Consider the following 26,120-nt stretch of genomic DNA (forward strand, 5'->3'; position numbering starts at 1 on the left):
TGCCGTACTCGGGAGAAATTGGGGCACAGATTTTGGGGTGCTTTTTCTCCTTCATACCTTCTGAAAATGAAAAATTTTGAGCCAGAACTGCATTTTTGTGTAAAAAATTTAATTTTTCATTTTCACTGCCCAGTTGTACCACAATTGGTGAAACCCCTGGGGGTTTGAAATGTACATTATACCCCTAGATGAATTCCCAGAGGGGTGTAGTTTGCAAAATGGGGTCACTTGTGGGGGGATTCCACTGTATTGGTGCTTCGGGGGTCTTGCTAATGCGACATAGCACCCACCAACATTCCACCAGAATCTGAGCTGCAAAATCCAAAAATCACTCCTTCCCTTCTGAGTCCTGCCATGCACCCAACTGGTATTTTTTGGTCACATGTGAGGCATTGCCGTACTCGGGAGAAATTGGGGCACAGATTTTGGGGTGCTTTTTCTCCTTCATTCCTTGTTAAAATGACAAATTTGGAGCCAGAACTGCATTTTTGTGTAAAAAAATGTAATTTTTCATTTTCACTGCCCAGTTGTATCAAAATTGGTGAAACCCCTGGGGGTTTGAAATGTACACTATACCCCTAGATGAATTCCCTGAGGGGTGTAGTTTGCAAAATGGGGTCACTTGTGGGGGGGTTCCACTGTATTGGTGCTTCGGGGGTCTTGCTAATGCGACATAGCACCCACCAACATTCCACCAGAATCTGAGCTGCAAAATCCAAAAATCACTCCTTCCCTTCTGAGTCCTGCCATGCACCCAACTGGTATTTTTTGGTCACATGTGAGGCATTGCCATACTCGGGAGAAATTGAGGCACAGATTTTGGGGTGCTTTGTCTCCTTCATACCTTGTGAAAATGAAAAATTTTGAGCCAGAACTGCATTTTTGTGTAAAAAATTTAATTTTTCATTTGCACAGCCCAGTTGTATCAAAATTGGTGAAACCCCTGGGGGTTTGAAATGTACACTATACCCCTAGATGAATTCCCTGAGGGGTGTAGTTTGCAAAATGGGGTCACTTGTGGGGGGGTTCCACTGTATTGGTGCTTCGGGGGTCTTGCTAATGCGACATAGCACCCACCAACATTCCACCAGAATCTGAGCTGCAAAATCCAAAAATCACTCCTTCCCTTCTGAGTCCTGCCATGCACCCAACTGGTATTTTTTGGTCACATGTGAGGCATTGCCGTACTCGGGAGAAATTGGGGCACAGATTTTGGGGTGCTTTTTCTCCTTCATACCTTATGAAAATGAAAAATTTTGAGCCAGAACTGCATTTTTGTGTAAAAAAATGTAATTTTTCATTTTCACTGCCCAGTTGTATCAAAATTGGTGAAACCCCTGGGGGTTTGAAATGTACACTATACCCCTAGATGAATTCCCTGAGGGGTGTAGTTTGCAAAATGGGGTCACTTGTGGGGGGGTTCCACTGTATTGGTGCTTTGGGGGTCTTGCTAATGCGACATAGCACCCACCAACATTCCACCAGAATCTGTGCTGCAAAATCCAAATATCACTCCTTCCCTTCTGAGTCCTGCCATGCACCCAACTGGTATTTTTTGGTCACATGTGAGGCATTGCCATACTCGGGAGAAATTGGGGCACAGATTTTGGGGTGCTTTGTCACCTTCATTCCTTGTGAAAATGAAAAATTTTGAGCCAGAACTGCATTTTTGTGTAAAAAATGTAATTTTTCATTTGCACAGCCCAGTTGTATCAAAATTGGTGAAACCCCTGGGGGTTTGAAATGTACACTATACCCCTAGATGAATTCCCTGAGGGGTGTAGTTTGCAAAATGGGGTCACTTGTGGGGGGGTTCCACTGTATTGGTGCTTCGGGGGTCTTGCTAATGCGACATAGCACCCACCAACATTCCACCAGAATCTGAGCTGCAAAATCCAAAAATCACTCCTTCCCTTCTGAGTCCTGCCATGCACCCAACTGGTATTTTTTGGTCACATATGAGGCATTGCCATACTCGGGAGAAATTGGGGCACAGATTTTGGGGTGCTTTGTCTCCTTCATTCCTTGTGAAAATGACAAATTTGGAGCCAGAACTGCATTTTTGTGTAAAAAAAATAATTTTTCATTTTCACTGCCCAGTTGTACCACAATTGGTGAAACCCCTGGGGGTTTGAAATGTACACTATACCCCTAGATGAATTCCCTGAGGGGTGTAGTTTGCAAAATGGGGTCACTTGTGGGGGGGTTCCTAACTTTTAGCATCTTATGGTGCCTAGAAACCTACATGGTGCCTAAAAAATAATCTCATAAAAAGGAGGCTCCAAAATCAAGTAGGTGCTCCTTCTATTATGAAGCCTGTGGTTTGGTCAACGTGCACACTAGGGCCACATATAGGATATTTATGAAAACAAAAGAATTGGGGGAATCAATTTTTAGTCACATTTCTCTAGTAAAATGTACTGTGTTCCTTAGAAAAATGTATTAAAATTGCAAATCTGCAAAAAAAATGAAATTTTGAAATTTCATCTACACTTTGTTTTAATTCCTGTGAAACACCTAAAGGGTTAACAAACTTCCAAAATGCTGTTTTGAATACTGTGAGGGGTGCAGTTTTTGAAATGGCATCATTTATGGGGGTGTCTCACATACAAATCCCTCAAAGTCACATCAGAACTGAACTGGTCCCTAAAAAAATCAGTGTTTGAAATTTTCTTGAAAATTTGAAAATTTGCTATTCATATTGTAAGCCTCCTAGTGTCCAAAAAAATTAAAAGGAAGTTGAAATAATGATGGAAACATAAAGTAGACATATGGTCTATGTTAGTTATTAACTATTTTGAGTGGTATGATAATTTGTCTCACAAGCAGAAAATTTAACATTTTGCAAATTGCTAAATTTTCCATTTTTTTCCGACATTTTGGTATTTTTCACAAAAAAAACAGACTGTATCGACGAAAATTTACCACTAACTTGAAGTACAATGTGTCACGAAAAAACAATCTCAAAATCACTGGGATAAGTAAAAGCAAAAAAAAGTTATCCCCACTTAAGTGATACATGTCAGATTTGAAAAAAAGGGCTCTGTCAGGAAGGCAAAAACATGCTGTGTCAGGAAGGGGTTAAATTAAACAAACCTTTAAATGTAGAGAAGTATAGAAAGATAAGCTTCCAATGTGTTTGAGTGCTGTGTGTGGCTTGCAGGTAGTGAAATCATGGTTTGGACTTAATAGACTGCAGCATTGGTTATTACATTCAGGTGTATGTGTTTGAGTAGTAATCAGCGTAAATTAGCAAACCCAGGCGCACGCTGGCATGCGGTATCTGTAGGGGTGGTCTGAGCTGGCGGTTGGCGGCCGCCTGTTTTGTGTCCAAAATGAACGGTGCGGTAGTAGCACCGTTCATTTTTGGTGCACACCCCCATGTACGCCCATATTTACGCCCATTTTCCCTCATTATTTCGGCCGCTCCCCTCATCACGCCCCTATGCCGCCCCCAATGCCCATACTCTCGCGTACAGGTTTTTTCGCACGTAGAGACCCGTCCATAAGCGTTGTGGAGTGTTCGCGCCTGCGCATTGGCGATTGTACGCATGCGCAGATCATGAAAAACCCCGGAACGTACGCGTACGGCCCGGCCGCACCAACCAGAATAAGGCCCTAAATCCCTCTTGCTGTATCCCCTTTGTTTCGAATTTAGTCTGCATACTATCCAGGGCTTTTTGTGCTGTATCTTCGTTGCTAGTTATCCTTCTTAACCTCAACATTTGAGAGTAGGGGAGACCCTGTTGTAATGCTTTTTCAAACATATCTTTTGTATGGTACTATAATATATTTGTGTTAGCACAGTAATTATATATATTTCTATATATTTGCACATTTTTTATATATTAAAGGCCTAGAAAAACTGTTTTTGTCCTAGGTCTAAATTATCAATAAAACAGTTTTTGTTTGCACAATAAAATGTATTGTGAATTTTTCATCCTTAAGTGCAAGGTTAAAAAGACACTTTGTAATGGCAGGCAAAACAAAGTAATGTAACATAGCTATGTGCAGCGTTCAGCAGGTATATACTAAGCCTCACTAGTCACCCTCAGCTAGTCCAGCCCCGTTATTTGAAATAACAATCTTTACGACCATCACGGTCGCATCGGGATCGGACCAAGATCGTTGTGCAAAAACCACACTTTTTGCAAATCATTAGCTGGGGACTGGCCAAAAGCTCCCGGGCAGTCCAAGGGAAATAGTTTCATGGTCGTGGACGATCGTGGTCATTCTGGTGTGTACCCCACATACAGGGCCGGTGCTAGGTTGTCTGGCGCCCTCCTGCAAACCATACATTTTGCGCCCTTCCACATTGCCATTGCAACAAGCTGCAGCCCAAGTGTGGGAGTGTATGCAATATGCGATCCTATGGAGGATCTCGGGTGCATGTACATTAGGGCGGAGTGAAAAAACTGAAATTGAGAAATTCAAAATCGGCTAGTGTGGAAAAGTTGTGACTTGACTTGAATAAGAAACGTGCAAAAGCATTTTGATCTGAGTCAACATCTTCTGTTCTGGCAAGAGGCCTGAAGCTTCACTTTTTAGGTGAAAATTACAAAAACTATGAAGATGCTCCGATCTAGTTAAAATTATGTCAGGATGTCTTAGAGTGGTTCATTAATATACTTTAGCATAGTAAAAGAGAGTATGAGATTGTCCTAGTGCAAAGTGACTGACTTTGGTGGGAGAAAAAATCCCTAATAATTGACCCATTTTCATGGTCACAATTGTGAATATTGTGTGTTTTCTCCTGAACGTGTTTATAATAGAAGCACAAATACTCTAAATGGAATTTCGGTGACACTGTGTGAAATATAACACTGCATAATAGCCCTTAATCAGACCTGATCCCAGTACAAATTTGTTCTCAAAATGGGCAAAACAAATGCTGCATTGCAGGTGGGGCAGATGTAACATGCTGAGAAAGTTAAATTTGGGTGGGGTGTGTTGAAACTGAAATCTAAATTACAGTGTAAAAATAATTTTACCTTGCACAGAAACAAAATAACTCACACAAATCTAAAGGTGGCCATACATCTACAGATCGATTGTCAGATCTGGCTAGTTGGAACAAACAGCTGGTAATATCTGAATGACAGTTTTTCAGCATTTCAAAGCAAATGGTCAACTGTCATTTGCTCTCATCTTTTACCAGGATTTTGTTCCAACCAGACAGATCGGACAATAAATCTGTAGATGTATGGCCACCTTAAATCTCTCTGCACATGTTACATCTGCCCCACCTGCAGTCCAGCATTTTTTTGCCCATTTTGAGAACAAATTTGTACTGCGATCAGGTCTGATTAAGGGCCATTATGCAGTGTTATATTTCACACAGTGTCACTGAAATACATGAAATTGGATTTATGCTGCTCTCTTTGCAGTGCATATACAAAGATAGACAATCCTGTGTATATAAATAAGAAATAACTGTTGCAGTCTGTTATTGAAAAACAGTAACTGTTACAATAAGTATTACAAGTAACAGTGTAAACTGTCTAATGTATCATTTTACATATCACTTCTGTTTATTGACAGAAAAACAGTGTTGCATCCCCTATACTGGGAACATGATTGGGCTGCATTACAGCATATAATTATGCCAAAGATAAGCCAATATATTAACTGTTAAATACGTTAAAGTGTATTATGATGTAATAAATTGTAAGCTTGCAGCAGGGCCCTCTAACCCCCAAGTCTGTCTGTCATTACCCAGTTTGTTTTATCACTGTCTACTATTGTAAAGCGCAACGGAATCTGCTGAGCTATATAAGAAACTGTAAATAAATAAATAAACAAATACATCTAATGTTTAGGGGAAAAATAAACAAGAACATTGATTCAAAAAATAACAGGTTAATCATTCTATGAGTGGTGTCCAGCAGTACCTATATGCCAATCACTGTGCTCATTTCTAGACAGCAGGGCCGTCTTAACAGCAGTGTGGGCACCTGGGCAAAGCAATGCACTGGGGCCCTTACCCATTCTCCCCTCCTAGGGGTGGGGGGTGGTATCAGCAGCAGCTTTGATGTCCCACGGGTGGCAGGGGGTGCTCTATCTTCCATTCAACATGTAGGACCTGGAGCAGTAACTTCTGCTAATTACTCCTTTACTGCACAGGTGGTTGGAGGGTGAACACTAACGTGTGGAAGGGGGCACTGAGCTGTATGAAGAGTCCCTTGTAAATGACTTCCAGGGAGGTAGGGGGTGTTTTATACGCAGGGGACGGTTGGATAATGGAGTGGGCTAAATATTCGTCATTTTCCGGTGGAAGGGCAGCTTGTTTGACTGCAGATATCGCAATTATCTGGAAATAGATTTCTTAGCCTAGTATAAAAACCTAGAGTCCCAACTTTCAGGAGGTGCTGGGAACTTGGGTATCAGAGATCAGGAGCCAGAGCAATCCATTGACAAAAATATAAAACTGTACACCAGACGTTTGGAGCTGGAGCTGGAGCAGGGACCGGCTGCTTGAAGGCTGATATCTCTGGTTCTGGGCATGATAGAGACAAGCCGCTAGTGTCAGAGAGAACCTGAGAAATATGACTGGAAATTGTAATTAACAGGTTGGATGTGGACTGCTGCTTTGAAGTTGGATATCTGCAGTTCCCCAGGGCCGATTTTCAAAATTCTGGTATCCCTGGAAAAAGGGGATCCTCAGCTATCAACATAAAGCCCTTATATGCCTGCGGCCCCTGGGCAAGTGCCCATTAAGCCCATACAAAAAGACGGCCCTGCTAGGCAGGATTGATCAGCAATACTTATTACAGCATAATGCACTTTAATGTATTTAACTGTTAATATATTGGCTTATCTTTGGCATAATTATATGCTGTAATGCAGCTGCAGGTGGGGCAGATGTAACGTGCAGAGGGAGTTAATGTGGCCATACATCTACAGATTTATTGTCCGATCTGTCTGTTTGGAACAAAATACTGGTAATGGATGAGAGCACTTTGCTTTGAAATGCTGGAAAACTGCCAAAAACTGTCATTCAGATATTACCAGGTATTTGTTCCAACCAGCCAGATCTGACAATCGATCTGTAGATGTATGGCCACCTTTAGATTTGTGTTGAGTTATTTTGTTTCTGTGCAGGGTAAATACCTGCTGCATTATTTTTACACTGCAATTTAGATTTCAGTTTCAACACACCCCACCCAAATTTAACTCTCTCAGCACATTACATCTGCCCCACCTGCAATGCAGCATTTGTTTTGCCCATTTTGAGAACAAATTTGTACTGCGATCAGGTCTGATTAAGGGCTATTATGCAGTGTTATATTTCACACAGTGTCAATGAAATTCCATTTAGAGTATTTGTGCTTCTTCTATTATAAACACGTTCAGGAGAAAACACACAATATTCACAATTGTGACCATGAAAATGGGTCAATTATTAGGGATTTTTTCTTCCGCCAGTAAATCATTTTGCACTAGGACAAGCTCGTACTGTTTTTTACTATGCTAAAGTATATTAATGAACCACTCTAAGACATCCTGACATAATTATAACTAGATCGGAGCATCTTCATAGGTTTCGTCATTTTCACCTAAAAAGTGAAACTTTAGGCCTCTTGCCAGAACAGAAGATGTTGACTCAGATCAAAATGCTTTTGCACGTTTCTTATTCAAGTCAAGTCACAACTTTCCCACACTAGCCGATTTTGAATTTCTCAATTTCAGTTTTTTCACTCCGCCCTAATGTACATGTATGCATAAACAATCTCAGTGCTGTGTCCGCAAAATGTTGCAGGCACTAAAGGTGCCCATACACGCTGCGAGAATTGCATACGTTATGGGCTAGATCGCATCGCATGGCATGCATGCAATGTGTGTGCTATGCGATCCGAAATCAGTAAAAAAAGTATGTGCAGCACATACTTTTTGTACTGTGCGATGCCCGCAGGAGCGCACATCGCATCGCACGCTGCTATCGCGGCTCGTATGACCACCTTTAGGCACATAACTGCCGTCCGCTGTCAGACAGGCACTGCGGGCGGCGTGCAGGCCGTGTGCACTCGCAGTGCAGGGAGTAGCTCTTTATACTGCCGCCCGCTGTCAGGCAGTAGTAGTAGTTTGTTTATTTATAGGCGCTGCAGGCGGCGTGCAGGAGGTAGTGACAGTGAGGGCTGAGGCAGCTTTAGCAAAGCAGGGAGAGAGACAGCGCCTTTTAAGCATTGCGCCTCCCTGCTTTGCAGGAGCTGCTGAGTGGGTAGCGCCGGCCCTGCCCACATAAGTTGGCAGGAGTGGAATCCTTTGTTCAGTCTTTGCTCACAGAAATTGTGGGCTGCACTGACCATTTGCTAGGAAAGGTACAGCAGCTGATATCCCCTAATTGCTTATGAAGTATAAGCCCATGCCAAACTCCAATCCAAGGCATCATCAATAAAAGACAAATTGGCAGATTTGGAGTATAGTTCTTGAAAACTTACCTGAAAATACATGGCATCCCAGGAGAGCTGTGTAAGTGTGGGCGCTGGGGGTCTGCGGGGTATTGTAATGCTGCTGCCTCATCTGTGCTGTGGCCGGGACCCGCAGATTTACTTGTCTGAAACTGTCTGCTGTATGGGGGCGGACATCTTGTGATGGTCCGTTTTCATACCAGCAGAAGCCAGGAGGGGAGCCGGGACTGCAGACAAAATCTGCGGGTCCCTGGCACGGAACCACAGCGGAGGTTAAGACACATGGGGGGGGGGAGTGGGGTTGTTAACTTTATTGGGGGGCGCTGCTGAAATTTTCAGCAAGGGGGCGCAATTTTGATAGTTACATGACTGCGTGTGGTCACACAATAGTAAAGCCAATTAAAATGTCAAAAAACAGTAGCACAATCATATACACATTGCACCTCATGTAGTGCACTTGTGTCATATTAAATCACACAGTGCCCCTTATACACATAATGTGTACAGCTGTGCTGCTTATACACATCTGTCCATGTCCCGCAGCAGCTCCATGCCCTGAGTCCCTCCAGCAGCTTCCCCTCCTCTGTGTCCCGCCAGCCCCCTCTCACCCTGTCTTCAGCAAGCACAGAGCCTACTCCTCTTAGTGGCTCTTCTTAACTTCAGCAGCAGTGACAGCATGACATTACATACACCGTGCCAGAAGAAGCTGCCGCTGGGACAGGCTTTTCTATTGGAATTACTGTTCAGGGCTGTGGTAGAGGTGGAACTCACTTCCTTCTACCATGAGAGGTGGTGGAAAGCAGTTCCACCCCGTTCCCCCTCACTTTAACCCCTGACATTGTCTCATCTTTATACTCTGTATACTCTCACAGGTTTAGTGCTTTTTTTTTCCATATTGACCAAATTTTGTTGATAGAATCGCCAGCCACCAAGCCCTGCCAGCCGTTCAAAGGGGGCATGCGTGCACAAGATGCTCGCGTGCCCCATTCCGACAGAGCTCCCTGTCACCATTGGCCACCTCCCCGGTTCCCATCACCAGTCCCCACCGCTGCCCCAGACCCCTCCTAACCCTGCCTGTCTCCCTGAAGTGGAGACGGGCAGGGTCACACCGCCCAGCCGCCGAGTGACTGGGACGCGCATGCGTGTGAGAGGCACGCGCGTCCCAGTCTAATGGAGTCCTTCTCCGCCAGCGGGGACGACCTGGCAAGCGGCGGCAAGGAAAGAGAGGGGCTCCATCTGTACTGTATATACAAATTACAAATATGTCACAACCTAAAAAGTACAAAATCGATCATAAAAAAGATCTTACCGCAAGTGGAGAAATTACAGTGTGAGCTAGAAACAACAGTTGTATGTACAGTATTATTAATGGGAAAGTAAATTAAGTGCAAATTCACAGAAGGCAAACTTGCACGCTTCATTTTCATGCACGTACACAAGCTTCACATAAATCCCAGTTCACACTACTAGCAGCAAATTTTATCCAAAAACCGCACCTGCAAAAGAGCATGAAAAAAGTAATATAATATAAAAAGTTTATGATTTTGTTTAATTATGAGGGAAATAAATGAAAAAGAAAGTACAATAAAATGATATTTGGGAGCAATGTTAGGCCACTTTAAAAAAAAATATTTAAAAAAACAATTATTTTTCACTGAAATAGATATATACTTTAATTTTGGCTGCATAAACTAACAAAAAAGTGGATTATGGTGTGCGTAGTTTTCAGTTTAAGTTTTTGCCCAATAAAAGACATGTTATTATTGTCCCTGATTGAAAACACCCAAATGTCTAATTAATCATGAAGGGTGGGTGTGTGTGTGTGTGTGTGTGTTTGTTTTTTTGAGGGAGGGAGGTGGTCAAAAGGGTAAAAGTTTGGAATTAATTGCAAATGTATCTCGCAATGGTAATTTGCTATGAATTGGCCTTGTGGGATTAAACTCACATCTAATTGAATTCCTCCACCCCTTTAGTCTTCAGTGCACATAATTAGTATAAAATAACACTGTCCAAACTTTATCCAATATGAAGGTGAACATACAGTATATAAAAAAAATGTCTGTATCACCATCACGTTTTCTCTTTGGACTGTTGCATGGTGTTAATTTTGATATATTGGTAGGACATATGGCCAAACTGCTAAGGAGCTGGTTGGGCTTCGAGGACTCCTTGGCCTGATGCTTGTCAGCATTTAAGATGATGGCGTTGCCAAAACTAATGTATCTTTTCTATCCTATATATAATTCATATATATAATTAATTGATTATGCATTTTGTACAGATTGCGATGAAACCACTGTGAGGTTGTGCAGTTGGATCCTGGACAGGTTTAGGGGGTTAAGGTCCTGGTCAGACCTCACTGTAAAATGCGACCGATAGATATTTGAATAAGGGAGCATGTTCTGGGACTTTCATTGGATGTATTTGGAAGAAAACTTCACATACTGGTAAGATTTGATCCCAGAAGGCATACCAAGGGTTTGGGGGTTAGATAGACCTCATAGTAGAATGTTCCAGACAGAACTTTGACCATATAGAACCAAAGAAACCAGGCGCTTTCTGGAAAAAAATTGCAAAAATAATTAGTATAATAAGTAGATTAATAGCAGTTATATTAATACAAAAAAAGGATAATTCTTGTGCTTATTATTAGGGGGATATCAGCAGAAACCAAGAACATTTTATTCGTGGGATCACTCCTCATTATTTTGTATGTTTTCGTATCTGCCACCTTGGTGAAAAACTTCAAGCAAGAAGTAACAAACAGTAGAAGGGGTGACATTACCTGTGCGCATGGCAGCCCTGGTACAACTCTTAACTAATGTAACGCCTTACATACATACAATACCAAACCCAAGAAAAAAAAACGTAAAAATCCACAAAATATTCATAAAAACTATTTCAATTCAAAATCCTTATTTAAACCAGAAAGGATAAGGGGGGTATTCAATCTGGGCCACTATTTACGACGGGGGGAAATAGCGGTGAACGCCTATTCAATGCTGTCTTTCCCGACAGAATGGGCCCGACTTTAAAAGCAGTCGGGCCTGTTTTGTTGATTTCGGCTGTGAATTGTCGTGATCGCGGCCGAATATCGACAATCCACTGCCGTTTACGCAGACATGCCCCCTTTTGACCGATCGCGAAGTGGGACATTGAATCGCACCTGGCGATCTGCGGTCGAACAAAACGGAAACATGCCAGGGTCACGGCTGTCGAGCCAGATTGACAGTCGTGACCCGGGATTGAATACCCCCCTTAGAGTGTTAAAAATTACAAATCATAGTCATTTCGCACATGCTAATTTAGCAGCTATATTAGCCCCTCTGGAATCTGGGGTAATTTTCTTTAGTGCACAGAGACCTAAAGTTCCTTTGGTATCACAATTATGGCATGATTTAAAGTGCATTGAAAGTACATGACTCCAGTCCCTTTTTAGTATTTCTCAGATGTTCCCCCATCCTGATCTTTAGGGGTCTACTGGTCCTCCCAATGTAAAATTTATAACCACTACATTCAATCACATAAATAATGTTTGATGAATGCACGTTAAAAAGTCTATGATTTTTTCCCTTTTATATTAACCTCCAAAGCTTTTCTTCCTATATTACTAGGTACACCTTTTGGGACACAGGAGCCACATCTATAAAAGCCTTTGTAGTGTTGGGATGTATAATCCGTAATAAATGGTATGGAATAATATATGTATGGAATGGAATGTTATGGAATAATATATGTCCATGATAAATGTACTGTATTATTGTTATAATTGTATATTGGCCGGTCATTATTAGTAGTAAATATTAATATAATTATTTGTATTTTAAACTTATTGTAGACAGAACTTTGATCCAAGGGGCCTGTTATGGGCTTTCTACTGGATGGTTTTGGGAGAAAACTAAAAATAATGGTAACATTAGATCCCATAAGATATACAAGGAAGTTGGAGTCAGTCAGACCTCACAGTAGAATGCTCCATCTGAACTTTGACTTTGACCCAGAGAGCCTGTTTTGGGCATTCCACTTGTTGGATTTGGAAGACAACTTCACAGAGTAGTAACATTGGGGCAGATGTATCAAGCTTCCCTTAACGTTAGTATTTTAACGTTTCCCACTTCTCCTGGCATAACGCTCAGGAGCAGGGACAGTTTTCACCCTAATGTATTATCTTTAAGTTAGTGAGTAACGCTAATCGTTAACTCACCTTTTTTTCTGTCTGGGTTTTTTTTTCCGTCTCCAAGATAACGCCTCTGGCCGCATCTCCCCCTCCTCCCTGCAGCAATCTCCCCCTCCTCCCTACAGCAGCTTCCCCTGTCCCCCTGATAGGCGGCATATAGGGGCAGGTATCTTTAAATAAAAATAAAAAAAAGTTAAAAATCACCCCACCAGCTATTGGAGCTGGCAGGGAATCCGTGCGGCAATGTTGAAGCCGCGATCAGAGAGGGGTCCCTGCGGCGATGTGGATTAACTCGGCGGGGTCCCTACACTGTATAGGAAATAACTAGTGCTGCTATCCCCGGGGCAGCGGCGCGGGAAGCGCAGCTGGGTTTGAAACCACTTGCTGCACGATGATTGGCTTGAGATTCAGCCAATCATCTTGCGGCAAGTGGTTTCAAAACCAGCTGCGCTTCCCGCGCCGCTGCCCGGGGGATAGCAGCACTAGTTATTTCCTATACAGTGTAGGGACCCCGCCGAGTTAATCCACATCACCGCAGGGACCCGGAGCTCTCCAGCCACTGCCGCTGCCGCATCTCCTCCCATGCCGCCAGCATGCCGACACCAGTCGACAGCATGTTGCTGCTGCCGGCTTCCCTGCACCACTCCCCCCCCCCCTTCCATTTGTTTAATTTTTCCGGGTTTCCCCCCCCTCCTTCGATCCGCCAGCATGCCGTCTCCTGTCAGCATGCTGGCACCGGCAGCTGTCCCGCTCCAGTCCCCCGCCCCCACAGCTCTCTGATCGCGCTGTACCCCGCTGTTTTAATATATGTGCCGCAGGGTGACCAGGGTCCCCAAGAGAGCGGGGACGCGGCGGGAGGGTTGGCACATGATTGGCATATGATTTCAAAGACCGGGCGGGCAGATGCGGTCTAGTTGCTTGCGGAGGAGACGCGGCGGGAGAGCTGTCAGATATCACATTCAAAAGACCGGGCGGGCGGCTGATGATTGGCTGAGAGCTGATCTCAGCTGATGATTGGCTCAGCTCTCAGCCAATCATCAGCCGCCCGCCCGGTCTTTTGAATGTGATATCTGACAGCTCTCCCGCCGCGTCTCCTCCGCAAGCAACTAGACCGCATCTGCCCGCCCGGTCTTTGAAATCATATGCCAATCATGTGCCAACCCTCCCGCCGCGTCCCCGCTCTCTTGGGGACCCTGGTCACCCTGCGGCACATATATTAAAACAGCGGGGTACAGCGCGATCAGAGAGCTGTGGGGGCGGGGGACTGGAGCGGGACAGCTGCCGGTGCCAGCATGCTGACAGGAGACGGCATGCTGGCGGATCGAAGGAGGGGGGGGAAACCCGGAAAAATTAAACAAATGGAAGGGGGGGGGGAGAGGTGCAGGGCAGCCGGCAGCAGCAACATGCTGTCGACTGGTGTCGGCATGGGAGGAGATGCGGCGGTGGCCGGATAGCTCCGTAAGCTATAGCGAGGGGGGGTTGGGTTGGGTTAAAAACCACCTAACGCCAGCCTGAGGCTGGCGAAAAGAAACAGCGGGCTTAACGTCGGGGAAGGCAATAATACATTGCCTGCGACGTTAAAGCTCCTAACTTTAAGCAGGAGGACAGCGCCTGAACGTTAAGTTCAGGGCTGCCTCAGGGGGACGTTAAAAGCCCCTTTCATACATGTGCACAACACGTAAAAAACCCCATTTACTAGCGTTAAGTGCTACTTAAGCTCTTAACGCTGGTTCATACATCTGCCCCATTATATCCTAGAGCACATACTATCGGATTGAGGTCTGTAAGTTAAAGGTAAAAAATATTGTGTACCCAAAAGAAAACGTTAAACCCATCTTGCAGTGTAAAAATTATTATAAAACTGAATACAAATGATGTGGATTAAGGCTAGTGGTTGGACTCTCAAAAAAACACACTGGTTAGCCACCTAATGGTTGTGTTGCTACAGATGTTATGCTACCAAATATTGCTAAAATGTTGACAGTTACATCCATCCCATTGATAACTTGAATATTTAAACCTGGGCAATGTTGAGTACTGTTCATGTCTAATTAATCTCAAACTTTGTCCGTAAACTTATAACCTTTATTCCTAACTATGGGCAAACCAATGCATAGCGCCACATAGTGAACCTTATCAGCGTATCTCTCACGCTGAACTGATAGCCTTAGGTTGGTATTCTTTTGCAGTATTAAGTTCTTAAATACACCAGGTATAATTTCCTGTAAAACCCTTCCGCTTATTGCAAATAAGTACACGAGACTTGGTATAAATCCCCTGATTTAATCTGGATACCCAAACTCCCTTCTAACACACCCAAAGTTGTTTTAGACTCTCTTAGAAAGGGGGACAACAAATTGTATGGGTCTAAATGTCTTACAATTCCAGCTCACAGCCCTTTCCCTAACTACATTATCTTGTCTGATACCCAACTAAAATAATTGGGGTTCTAGAAAATCATGCGAGTTGTGCTACCACTTTACTTCCCTTTTTCTCAACTGCAGTCTCAATATAATCTTCTTCACCATATTATGTATTGGGTAGCTAGCTATGTCAAAGTGAACAGCCCTTGCAGGCGACCCCCACTCAAGGCAATTGAATTTTGGCATTGCTGTTGTCTTGTTGAGAGACCTATTGACTTTAACACAATTACAATCTCCAAACAGTGTCCCAGCAATGGGAATCTATTTAATTGCCCACTAATTGTCACAATTTTATAAGCAATTGGAATAACAAAATAAAGTGCTTCACAGGCTTTACTTAACACCAGCCAGGCTGCATGTTATGTGGCCTGCTCAACTGAAGTATTTCTAGTGCAACTGTATACCCTTAGGAGACTTATTTAAAATTTTAGGGAGTGCCATGCAATTCAAGATCTGTGGTGTGAGATGTTTGGTTTGGTATGCAAGGTGCTAAATGTCAGACTACTACCATCACCTAGCCTTTCTTCGTGTTAGTGCTCCAGGATTTACCAAACTGATGGTGAAGGAGGTGGATCTATTGCTTAGAGATGATTTTTCATTTACCTAGGACTTTGCTTGCCTTTGGGTTATTTTAATCATCTTTTTTTATTCTGTTTTTCTCTGGTCATGTACAAATTATGTATATATGGTCTTTTCTATAACCCTCTTCATTCTCCCTTTTATTTCAGTTTACCTTTAGAAAATTTAATAACAGCTATGGATATTAAAAATAAATTACATTGTACATTTCAGAGGCTTTTTATTGCATTAAAATACAGAGACTTCTAATATAAGAAAATTATATGAAACATATTTGGTATTATTTTCCCTGTATTTTACTGTCTTTTTGGCAAAAAAAAAATGTTGTTCTTTTATTATTAGGGAAATGAGACTACTTCAATATTCTGTTTATACTAAACAGACAGATGGTAGACCCAGATTATACTGCCTTCTAATCGCTTAGGAAGTCTACAGAAGCATTGCTTGGAGAATTAGTCACTCAGCTACCACTAACATTGCCATGATAGAAAGCTTGAAATCCTTTAACCCTTGCTAGCTAAATAGAAGTGCAATGGACTGTGCTGCCTGTCAGTAAAATGATCACTACTGCTAGATATTCTAATGAGATTCAAGTAGTGGGCAGGCTCACTTACATGGCTGTTATGGATGCATCTTTTTCCAAAGAAAAGGACTTAAATAATGATAATTTAGAGCATACATCCAAAGAAAGGGACTTTAATAAAGATAATTAAGAGCATCGATTTGGTTATACTTTCAATGGGATGACTGGGAATATAGTGCAGGCACACATTGTATGGGTAACTGCATTTATTGACAAACACATACTGGTAAAAATTCTATGAACATAAAAGGGATATATCAAATGTAGTCCAGATGTCCCTTAACTTAGAGACACACTTTAATACAAAAATGAGACTGGAAACAATAGGCTGGACTTTGGATTGACAGACGCAGATCATTTTACAAGGAGTAAGTAGAAAAAAATTGTTTATGCTAGTAAGCCGACTGTATATGTGGAAGGTGAATATCTAGGAACATTTTTTCACATTTTTTTTAAATAAGTGCAGATATCTCGGTATTATATTTATATGTACACCATATGTAAAGTTACTATTTTGTAGAGTTTGTGTATCCCAATTTTGCATCCTTTATTCCGCTGAGTTCTATCTATGAAGAAAAATAGTTCCAGGACCCCTTAGGGCAGGCATGACCAAACTGTGGCCCTCAAACTGTTGTAAGACTATACATCCCAGCATGCCTTGCTATTGTTTTAACCTTTCCTAATACCAAAACTGTGGCAAGGCATGATGGGACTTGTAGGTTCACAACAGCTGGAGAGCCATAGTGTGGCCATGCCTGTCTTAGGGTGAGTAGATGTGGGCAGAGCTGTGGGTAATGCAGGAGGAGCTACGACAATTGGGACATCAATGTCAATTGGTGATTTAAAAATAAAACCCAGTGAAAATAATAATAATAAAAAGCACAAATACCATCCAGTATAATCTTAGATATAAATAATACTGCCCCATTGCATAATTTACTGTTATAGGGATCTAACCAATAAAGGCAGAGAGTGGTGTGGTGTGTGTTGGGGGGGGGGGGGGTTTGATGGTGGGACGACCTCATCCAGTATATCTACAGCATCTTCTTTGTTCTTCACCTGTTATTTAAGGGCTTCTGCAGAGCGGATGCCTCCCCCAGGACCTGCAGCCCATCCAGGCCCTCCCCAGGTGAAGGTCAAAGCTGGCGCTGTCAGTGGTTACGGAACACCATTTATAATTAAGTAATTTTTCAAAATCCCAACAGGAATTATAATTCACAGTGCTTATCTGGAAAATAGCCCTGAATCTGTTACAATAATATTATATCCTTTATATTATATTATATATTATATGCAACTCATGTCAATCTCTGTCGATGGTCTCTCATATATCGTGTCTGTGTTTAAGTGTTTTTCATCAACCTACTTCTTCTTACTAAACTTCTCCTCCTTGAATGTATGTGGTAACCCTCTTGATTCTTGCTTTTCTTATCTGCTAAATGTTTCTTTCTACTCTGTATAAATGAGTCGTCTTGGTGTTTATGTGGTTCTGATTCACCCATCTAAATCTTCTCTGCTAATTATATCATGCTTTGTATTCTTGTCTATCTTGCTCTTATCGATATAGTGAGTGGTAAGAAGCTATCGCATTGGACCTTAATAATGATATTGCATTACTTGAGTTCTACCCATAGGAAATGTTCTGGGTTCTTATAGCATTACTTGAGTTCTACCCATAGGAAATGTTCTGGGTTCTTATAGCCGTGGAGTACCTCAGTCTGTGTACAGTATTTATGTTGCTCACGAATCTTTGTCTTTCTGCTAGATTCTTCTTAACTAGTATGAATGAGTTAGCCTTCCAGTTTTTCACCTCTTTTTCTATTCTGCTAAATATATCTAACTTTAGTGTGATTGTGGAGTCTTTGTCTTTGTGTTGTTTCTACAGCTTTATCTTTTCTGCTAAATATATCTTACTTGCATCTCTTCAAATTCTTGAGGTTATATCCATAGGCTAGTTTTAAGAGTATGGCTACCCACTGATTCTGTACTGGAGAGGTGAGCCAGATATTGATGTCTGATGTTATGACTGCTTTGTAGCATGTGTTTACTGAACATATTCCAGCAAGCCCTGCAGTACCTCTGTCTGCATCTATTTGTTTTTCATCCACCTTTTGCTACTTTCTAAATTTTTCTGACTGAGTTTGCATGTACTCTCCTTGTTGCTGTATTTCCTAAACTATTTTCTTCTCTGCTAAATATTTCTTAGCTTGCTGTATGAATGTGTTGTCAGCGTGTTAATGTTTTTCTTCACTTATGACTGCTCTGCTAAATATATAAAAGAAGAAAATACCAGTAGGCGCCTTTTGCACACACAAATAACAATTTATTAAATTAGCATAACATACAAAAAATTAATTAATTAGACTAATTAGACACAAAATCAATACATATAACAATATAAATGAATATAAAAAAGGTAAAAAACATGTGCAAATAGCGATGGGTTTGATGAATATATATTTACCAAGTCCCAGCGGGATTCGATCATATGCGCATATGATGCCAGGTACTAGTGTCCCAAAAATTGAAGGATAAATGCCGGCGTTCTGTGGGAGTAGATATCACTTGTAAGATCTCCCAACAGTGTTTTTGTAATCCACAGCGAAGGTTTTTATGAAATGGCTTTGTGGTAACAAGCAAAGAATAAGTATAGCCGATGAAGTCGACACTTCTGTGTCGATGGAGACGACAGCCACAGATGATAATTGCAGGCAAAGAATTTGCAGCGGATCCCAATTCCGGGGAACGAGTACACCAAACTGCCCCACGTTTGACGGTGTCAGATGGTTTGCAGAGCAGTCGCACCGGCCAGACAGCCAAGTGCAGGCCGCTGGACACCGTTACCGACTGAGGCTGCTTGGGTCTGGGTCTCGCGCGCTCTGCTATGAGCGTACCGGCTGGATGCCGTGAGATGATGTGTTGGCTGTATGGCGTCTCCAGTGACACACCACTGTTGCGCTTCTGTGACTGGTGCTGCACCATAAATAGAGGTAAGCTCACCTTGTTTAATTGTGTAAGCTGTTTTTTGATAAAAGCCCTGAAGGGCTGAAACGTCACTTGTCTTTGGCTACGAGTCGTTTATCTATTGGAATAAGTCCTGAATGCCGCTGCTATTGTCTACATATTTATGGGTTCCTGCTCTGGCGTTATCCCCGCTGAAGGCACCAGGCCCTAAGAGATTTGTTTCTGATTGGAGTGCCAGCCGATTGCACTATATATATATATATATATATATATATATATATATATATATAAAAAGAAATAGGGGTGCGCTTGATGTACCACTTAGTGGCTATACATACAATAAGTAAAAAACGTATTTTTCATAAAAGCAGAACAGCATTTATTATAGGTTCATCCAACAGTAAAAGAATCTTTCATTTGTTCAGAATTTTTCAGAAGTGTGCCACATACACTGTGAATCCGCGGCCCAACGCGTTTCGTCCCTTAGGACTTCATCAGGGGCAGTGAGTTAATCTATGTAAGTGGTAAAACATGCCGTTACATATAGATAAAAGACATAATAAAGTTTATACAGATGATAATCCATAAACAGAAATAACAAATAAAAAAATATACATATATATATAATATGTCTAGAGAGAGGCGCAGTTCTTTCAAGGAGGTGTAGAGGAGGAAATGGAGATTGTTCAAGAGGGTGAGGAGGAGAAGATGGACAAGGTGGTGGGCTGAGCATTTATAGTAATAAATGTCACATACCTAATCAGGATAGATCACCAACTCTATTTGTGGGTGAGATTTAAATTTCTTTTTATAAAAGGCTTTGATTGAAATTGCCTATAGGGGTAAACAAAGATATATTTAATATTTGATATTATAATAAATGGTTAATACCACATCAGTAGTGGAAACAATTAACATACCAATTAGAGTGAATAAGGGTCTTCCAGCTGGGACAGCTCTGTTCCAATAAGGGAGGTTTAGTACCGCTTCTATAATAAAAGGGCCTTATGTTGAAGAACTCCTCTTAGCTACCGATGTAGTTTAGTATAAGAATATATAGAAGAGTGTCAGGAGTATAAATAACATACCGGAATGGATGTGGTCTTCTTTGACCAAAGAGCAGGGTTTGCACAGATCAATACATAAATGACAGTGTGGGTTTCTTCAGATTTCTAGCGGGTGTGTCTATAACCTTTAAAGTGAGATTAGATAGACATCTTACTAATGCTCCACTTACATAGATTAACTCACTGCCCCTGATGAAGTCCTAAGGGACGAAACGCGTTGGGCCGCGGATTCACAGTGTATGTGGCACACTTCTGAAAAATTCTGAACAAATGAAAGATTCTTTTACTGTTGGATGAACCTATAATAAATGCTGTTCTGCTTTTATGAAAAATACGTTTTTTACTTATTGTATGTATAGCCACTAAGTGGTACATCAAGCGCACCCCTATTTCTTTTTCTATTTCTTTCCCCCCCCGTACCTTCACTGACAGCAGGGTACTATAGAGGTGCTGCTCTCCTAAGCGCATTATAGGGGCCACTATTCTTTCTCTTTCTATATATATATATATATATATATATATATATATATATATATATATATATATAGCAAACGCAGTAGAAGGCACTCCAAAGATTTGACAAAACTTGGAAAACGCTCTCTTACCAATGGCCACAGACACAGGTAGGGTCAGAAGGATGCGAAGAGCAATATATATGTTGGGGACAATATCGGTCAGCTCATTGTTACTCAATACATCTTATGGAGATGTACACCCTGGAACTTGCTTTGCAATTCTTTGCAATTCACTATATAAAACAGAGGCATCAATATCTTTTTGAGTCTGCATGTTGTAAAACTTTCCCTAACTTGCAACAATCTTCAATAACTTGTCCATTGTTTTATTCTGTAGACATTATAGAGGAAGCCAAACGCATAACTAATTTGATTTATCTGTGTGAATCTTTCTTTGTATATCTGTATCAAGCACAGCAAAATAAAAGTTTACTTTATTTTCTTTGAATTCAGAATAGTGTCATTCTCTGCTTCATATATCAATTGTTTCCTGTTTCTACTAATGCAAACAGGAACTGCTTCAAACTGTGCTGGTATCAGTAAAGCCTCCGCAAGTTCACTGGCCTCTTCCAGTACTTTCCCAAACCCTTTATATCTCCTGTAGTGTACAAGAAACATATTTATTTTGTTCAGTTGTTTAAAGACAGTGGGTGACATTCTATGGGATGAGATTTGTGTTTTTTGGCGAATATTAGTAAAAAAAATGGCGACATTGCATTTTTCCTTCAAATCGCATATTTAATAGGATGCGCTAAGGGACGGATATCGCATATTATGTGCGATAACTCATGCGGACCAAAAGTGTGTGAAAAATTCGCATTTTTATCGCATCCAGATGTTTTCGTACAGAAAAGTATACAAATCGCTTATTTAATGGTATGCGTTTTCGCAAATCGCACTTTTAAGGTGTCTAATAATCACACTTTTTTCAGACCAGGTTCTGTTGGGCGATTTGGCCCAGAACTCACTTTAGTCAAGTGCACAAATGGTTAATTTCAACACAGGTGCCCTCAATTTCACTCAGAAACACCCCTACATATACCCCAACATCATTAAGGACACCTGTGAGGGTTTGAGACATGGAGATTTTGCAGAGTGGTTTGGAGTTGCTCATTTGTGATGTGGCCCATTTGGAGGAGCTGCGCAGGAGGAAGGACGCTGCACACCAGATCCAGGTAGCCCCCCGACTACTGCGTACCCCACGTATGTATCGTGCTCGGCTGTACCTGGACTCCCTCTCGGATCAACAGGTTGTGGGGATGTTTAGGCTGAACCGCAATAACCTGTTGGACTTATATGAGCAGGTGAGAGATGATTTGGACCCTTTCGGGTGAGGAAACTATGCAATGTTTGGGCTGCAGAAATTAATGTGTACCCTCTACTATTTGGCCACAGGCTCCACTCAGTCTGTGACCTCATGGTCCTTGGGGGTATCACAGCCCACTTTCTCTAAGCATTTTAATCAAGTGTTACTTGCTTTAAAGAAGTTGTGGCGGACATACATCAGATTCCCACATTCTGAGTTGGAGTGGCAGGACCACAAGGTGGCTTTTTATAGACTCTCAGCATTCCCTCACGTGCTGGGAGCTATAGACTGCACACACATTGGGATTAGGGCACCGCACGTGCGGGGCAACGTCTATGTCAATAGGCGTGGACGGCACTCCCTGAACGTGCAGGTTGTATGTGATGCTCATCTGAAAATCCTAAGTGTTGTCGCAGGCTTTCCTGGGAACTGCCATGACGCCTATATTCTGAGACACTCAGCCCTCTGGAACCGATTTACCCAACAACAAATGCCAGAGGGCTGGCTACTTGGTAAGTACATTTTTATATATTACCCTCTCTGTCCTTATTTGTACCTGCTCAAATGTGTGTGTTTCCAGTTTCACAAGCATATTGTTGTTGTCCCAGTGTCTCTTGTTTGCACAATGCACATACCTTACCATATAAGGCAATAACTTCCTATCTGTGTTTTAGGTGACTCAGGATATGGGTGTGTTTCCTGGCTCATGACACCTTTGGGCTCCCCAGAGGGCCCTGCACAGCACCGGTATAATGAAGCCCATATTGCAACCCGCAATGTGGTGGAGCGTACATTTGGCGTATTGAAAATTAGATTCCGGTGTTTGGATGGGTCATCGGGTACGCTGCTTTACCACCCTGCAAAAGTAGTGATGATCGTCCAGGCTTGCTGCATGTTGCACAACATAGCCCTGTCCCAACCTGCCTATGTGGAGGAGGAACATGCAGCAGTCGTGCAGGAAGCCCAACCTACCACACCTCGGGTAGTGAGGGGTACGCAGAGGGGGAATCTGGTGCATACACAAATCATCAGGCGTTACTTTTCTGGTAAGCACATGTGCCCTGTATTCCAACATGTACCTTTGCTGTAAGTGTACTCATAAACAAATTATTTAGCAATACCATCTGTTTCCACCCACATTTAGCCTAATACACAGAGCCCAACGGATGCAGCTGGTGGTGCTGACCTATCCCTTGCTGTAATCAACCTTGTAAGTACATTTGTAACATGTATGAATTAAGTTTGTTCTAAAACATGGCTCACCTGGTGGTGTGGAACTACACGTGCCAGCATGCCCTGACACAAAATAACCATTACAGTCCAAACAATGAGTGCCAGAGCTTGCTGGAATATGTAGTTCCACAACCTTTGACGGGCTAGAAGTTACCCAACACTACTTTTCAGCAATCCCATTGTCATATACCATTACACTATGTCATATTTCACACAACAATTGCTTTAAAAATAATACACAGACAAAATGGTATGCGTTTAGACATTTTTACTTCAGTATAGTATGTCATAAACAACCTGCATTTTTGTCACTCAAACGTTCAAACTGTCGGGGATGTAACAAGATGTATTGCATATTCGATGCAAATTAAAAATGAATAAAAAATATGACCTATTTTCTCCCACCATCAGGCCACCCTAAACCACTTCTTGAAGCTGCACCCAGGCCACCCCGGGTCCTAATACTCCGACGGGGTGGGGAAGTGGGGGAGCCACTTCTGGGGTGCTAGATACACTACTCAGTGTAGATGCTGCTGCACCTAGGACATTGCCTTCCATCTGCTGAAGTTGGGCCTGCATACCTATTAAGGCATTGGTTTGCGCTGTGCATGATAGGCTAAGTGCAGCTATACTTTGCGCAAGGCTGCAAATATGGCTATTCTGTTCCCTTACAGCAGAAGTAAGATCTGCAAAATGGGTGTCAATGCTATTAGCAATGCGCACATGAGTACCTACACCAACCCGTACACTCCTTGAAATTTTTCTTAATTGAAGAAAAGTGTGACGCATGTACCCCTGGATGTTCCCTATTTGCAGGCTTTGGGAGGCCATAAATTCAATTTGTTTCTCCTTGAAATTTACCAAGGAGTTAGCTACTTGTGCAGCAGAAGCTGCTGTATAGGGTGTGTTTGTGGGTGGGGGTGGGTTGGGAGTCACCCCACTTGGGGGAAGATCACTCTGTGATGACGTCTGTATTTCCTCCTCAGCCGCAAAGGTCTCCACGGGTTCGAGAATGATGTCCATTTCGTCCAACATCATCATAGAGGATTCTGTTGGTTGTGTTCCTAGTTGTACAGTACCTGTGGATACAGATGAAGAGGTAAGTACTGATGCATATATAGGCCAGTCTCTCTTCAGTACTGTTTTTGAAAGGGCTTGAGATTCTGAACGCACATACCTAGGGGTATTATGTACTTACACATGTACCCCGATACTGCATGTAACATTGACATTAATAATAAGTGAGATGGCTAGGTCAGATTACATTCATTTCCATTGCAATGTAGCAGCAGGAGATGAATGTAGTGTGAGATATTGTTGATGTGACATGGGTGTGTGTACTGTATGTGTAATGGCCTGTTTTTTGTTCCTTTATCTGCTTCCACAGATTCAGCACCAACGGGCCTTCTTTTCTTTGATGCGTGAGCACTTCGGGACGGACAATCTGTGAAAGGAAAGATGGGCAGCCATTATGTAACTTGCAATGGATAAGCATTTATGGCAAAAATGCATTGAAATTACATTACTGGACAATACTTCCTTTGGTTAAGGACTACATTATTTAGTCCCCACATTATTTGACATATGTTTTTCACCTGAATTTTTTGTTAGATTATTATTAAACTATTAGACACATTACAACTGGTGGATAATCTGTGGTATGTAGGCATGGCAGCTAAACCACCAGTACACCAATGTTTTTTGGCCCACATACATGTTAAGCTGCTAGAAAGAATGTTAAAGTGTTGATCAATATCAGCAGTTGTGGAACTACAATGCCCAGCATTATGACCAATTTGAAAGTAGGAGCAGACAATTTTTTGTGCTTGACCTTGCTGGGCTATGTAGTTCCACAGCAGCACTTTACTTAGCATAACAAGCATTGAAAACATTGGCATGTATGTTTAAGATTGCATGTGGTCACACTTACCAGCTCTGGATGGCATTGGCGGCCTATCGGTATCCGCAACGTGCATGCCAGGCAGGACCTCAGGGGGTATGATTCTTTTGAGCTTGACCTCATAGGACGTGTAGCAAACAGTGGTGGGGCTTCCTCTTCCAGTCTTGGTGGCCTCCTCCAACTTCATGGCCATTTTACTTTTGAGCTGTCTCTTGATGTCGTTGAACCTCTTCTTGACATTTCTGACCAGGCGCGTGTGCTGGCTTACAGCGTTCACCGCCTGGGTGATGTCCTTCCACATAGCCCTTTTCCGCTGTGCAGTGCTCTTGTGGTGACTTTTCCCCAGTAACTGGTCAAACACGGGTATGATAGCCCGGACAAGCGCAGCATTTTCCTCGTAGGAGAATCTGACCTTTTGGCCACTTTTTGTGCGGCCAGCTTCTACCTCCTCCTCCTCCTCATTTTCTACTCCAGCCATGTACCCCTCCTCCTCCATGCCAGTGTCTTCCTCCTCCTCACCTCCATCTTCCTCCACCTCTGACATGTGGCCCTCCTGCAGCTGCTCTGGGGTATGGAATAGGTCCTGGGTATAGGATGGGGATGCCAGCGGATCCTCCACCTCCTCCTGCTGGGGCAGGTCCGCCAGGGCCTGGTCTGGGCCTGGCCTTGCTGTGGCCATGCTGCCTGCCACACTGCTGCCACTCCCTGTAATGGAGGACGACCTCAGCAGTCCTCTGCTGCCTTTCCCACTTGGCTGCTCCCTCTGCCACTTCTCCCTCTGCCACTGCTCCCTCTGCCACTGCTCACTCTGACACCAACACCTCTTCCTCTGCTCACACTGCCACTGCTCCTCTCCATGCTCCTTACTTGCTATCAAAGAGTGAAATGGCGCCAGTGCCCCTTTATATAGGGGGTGTGATGCATAATGGAGGGGACAGAGGTGGGCCAATAGGTTAGGGGGTTCT

Source organism: Crinia signifera, chromosome 3 (genome assembly GCF_055691185.1).
Source record: "Crinia signifera chromosome 3, ASM5569118v1, whole genome shotgun sequence".
Lineage (NCBI taxonomy): Eukaryota > Metazoa > Chordata > Amphibia > Anura > Myobatrachidae > Crinia > Crinia signifera.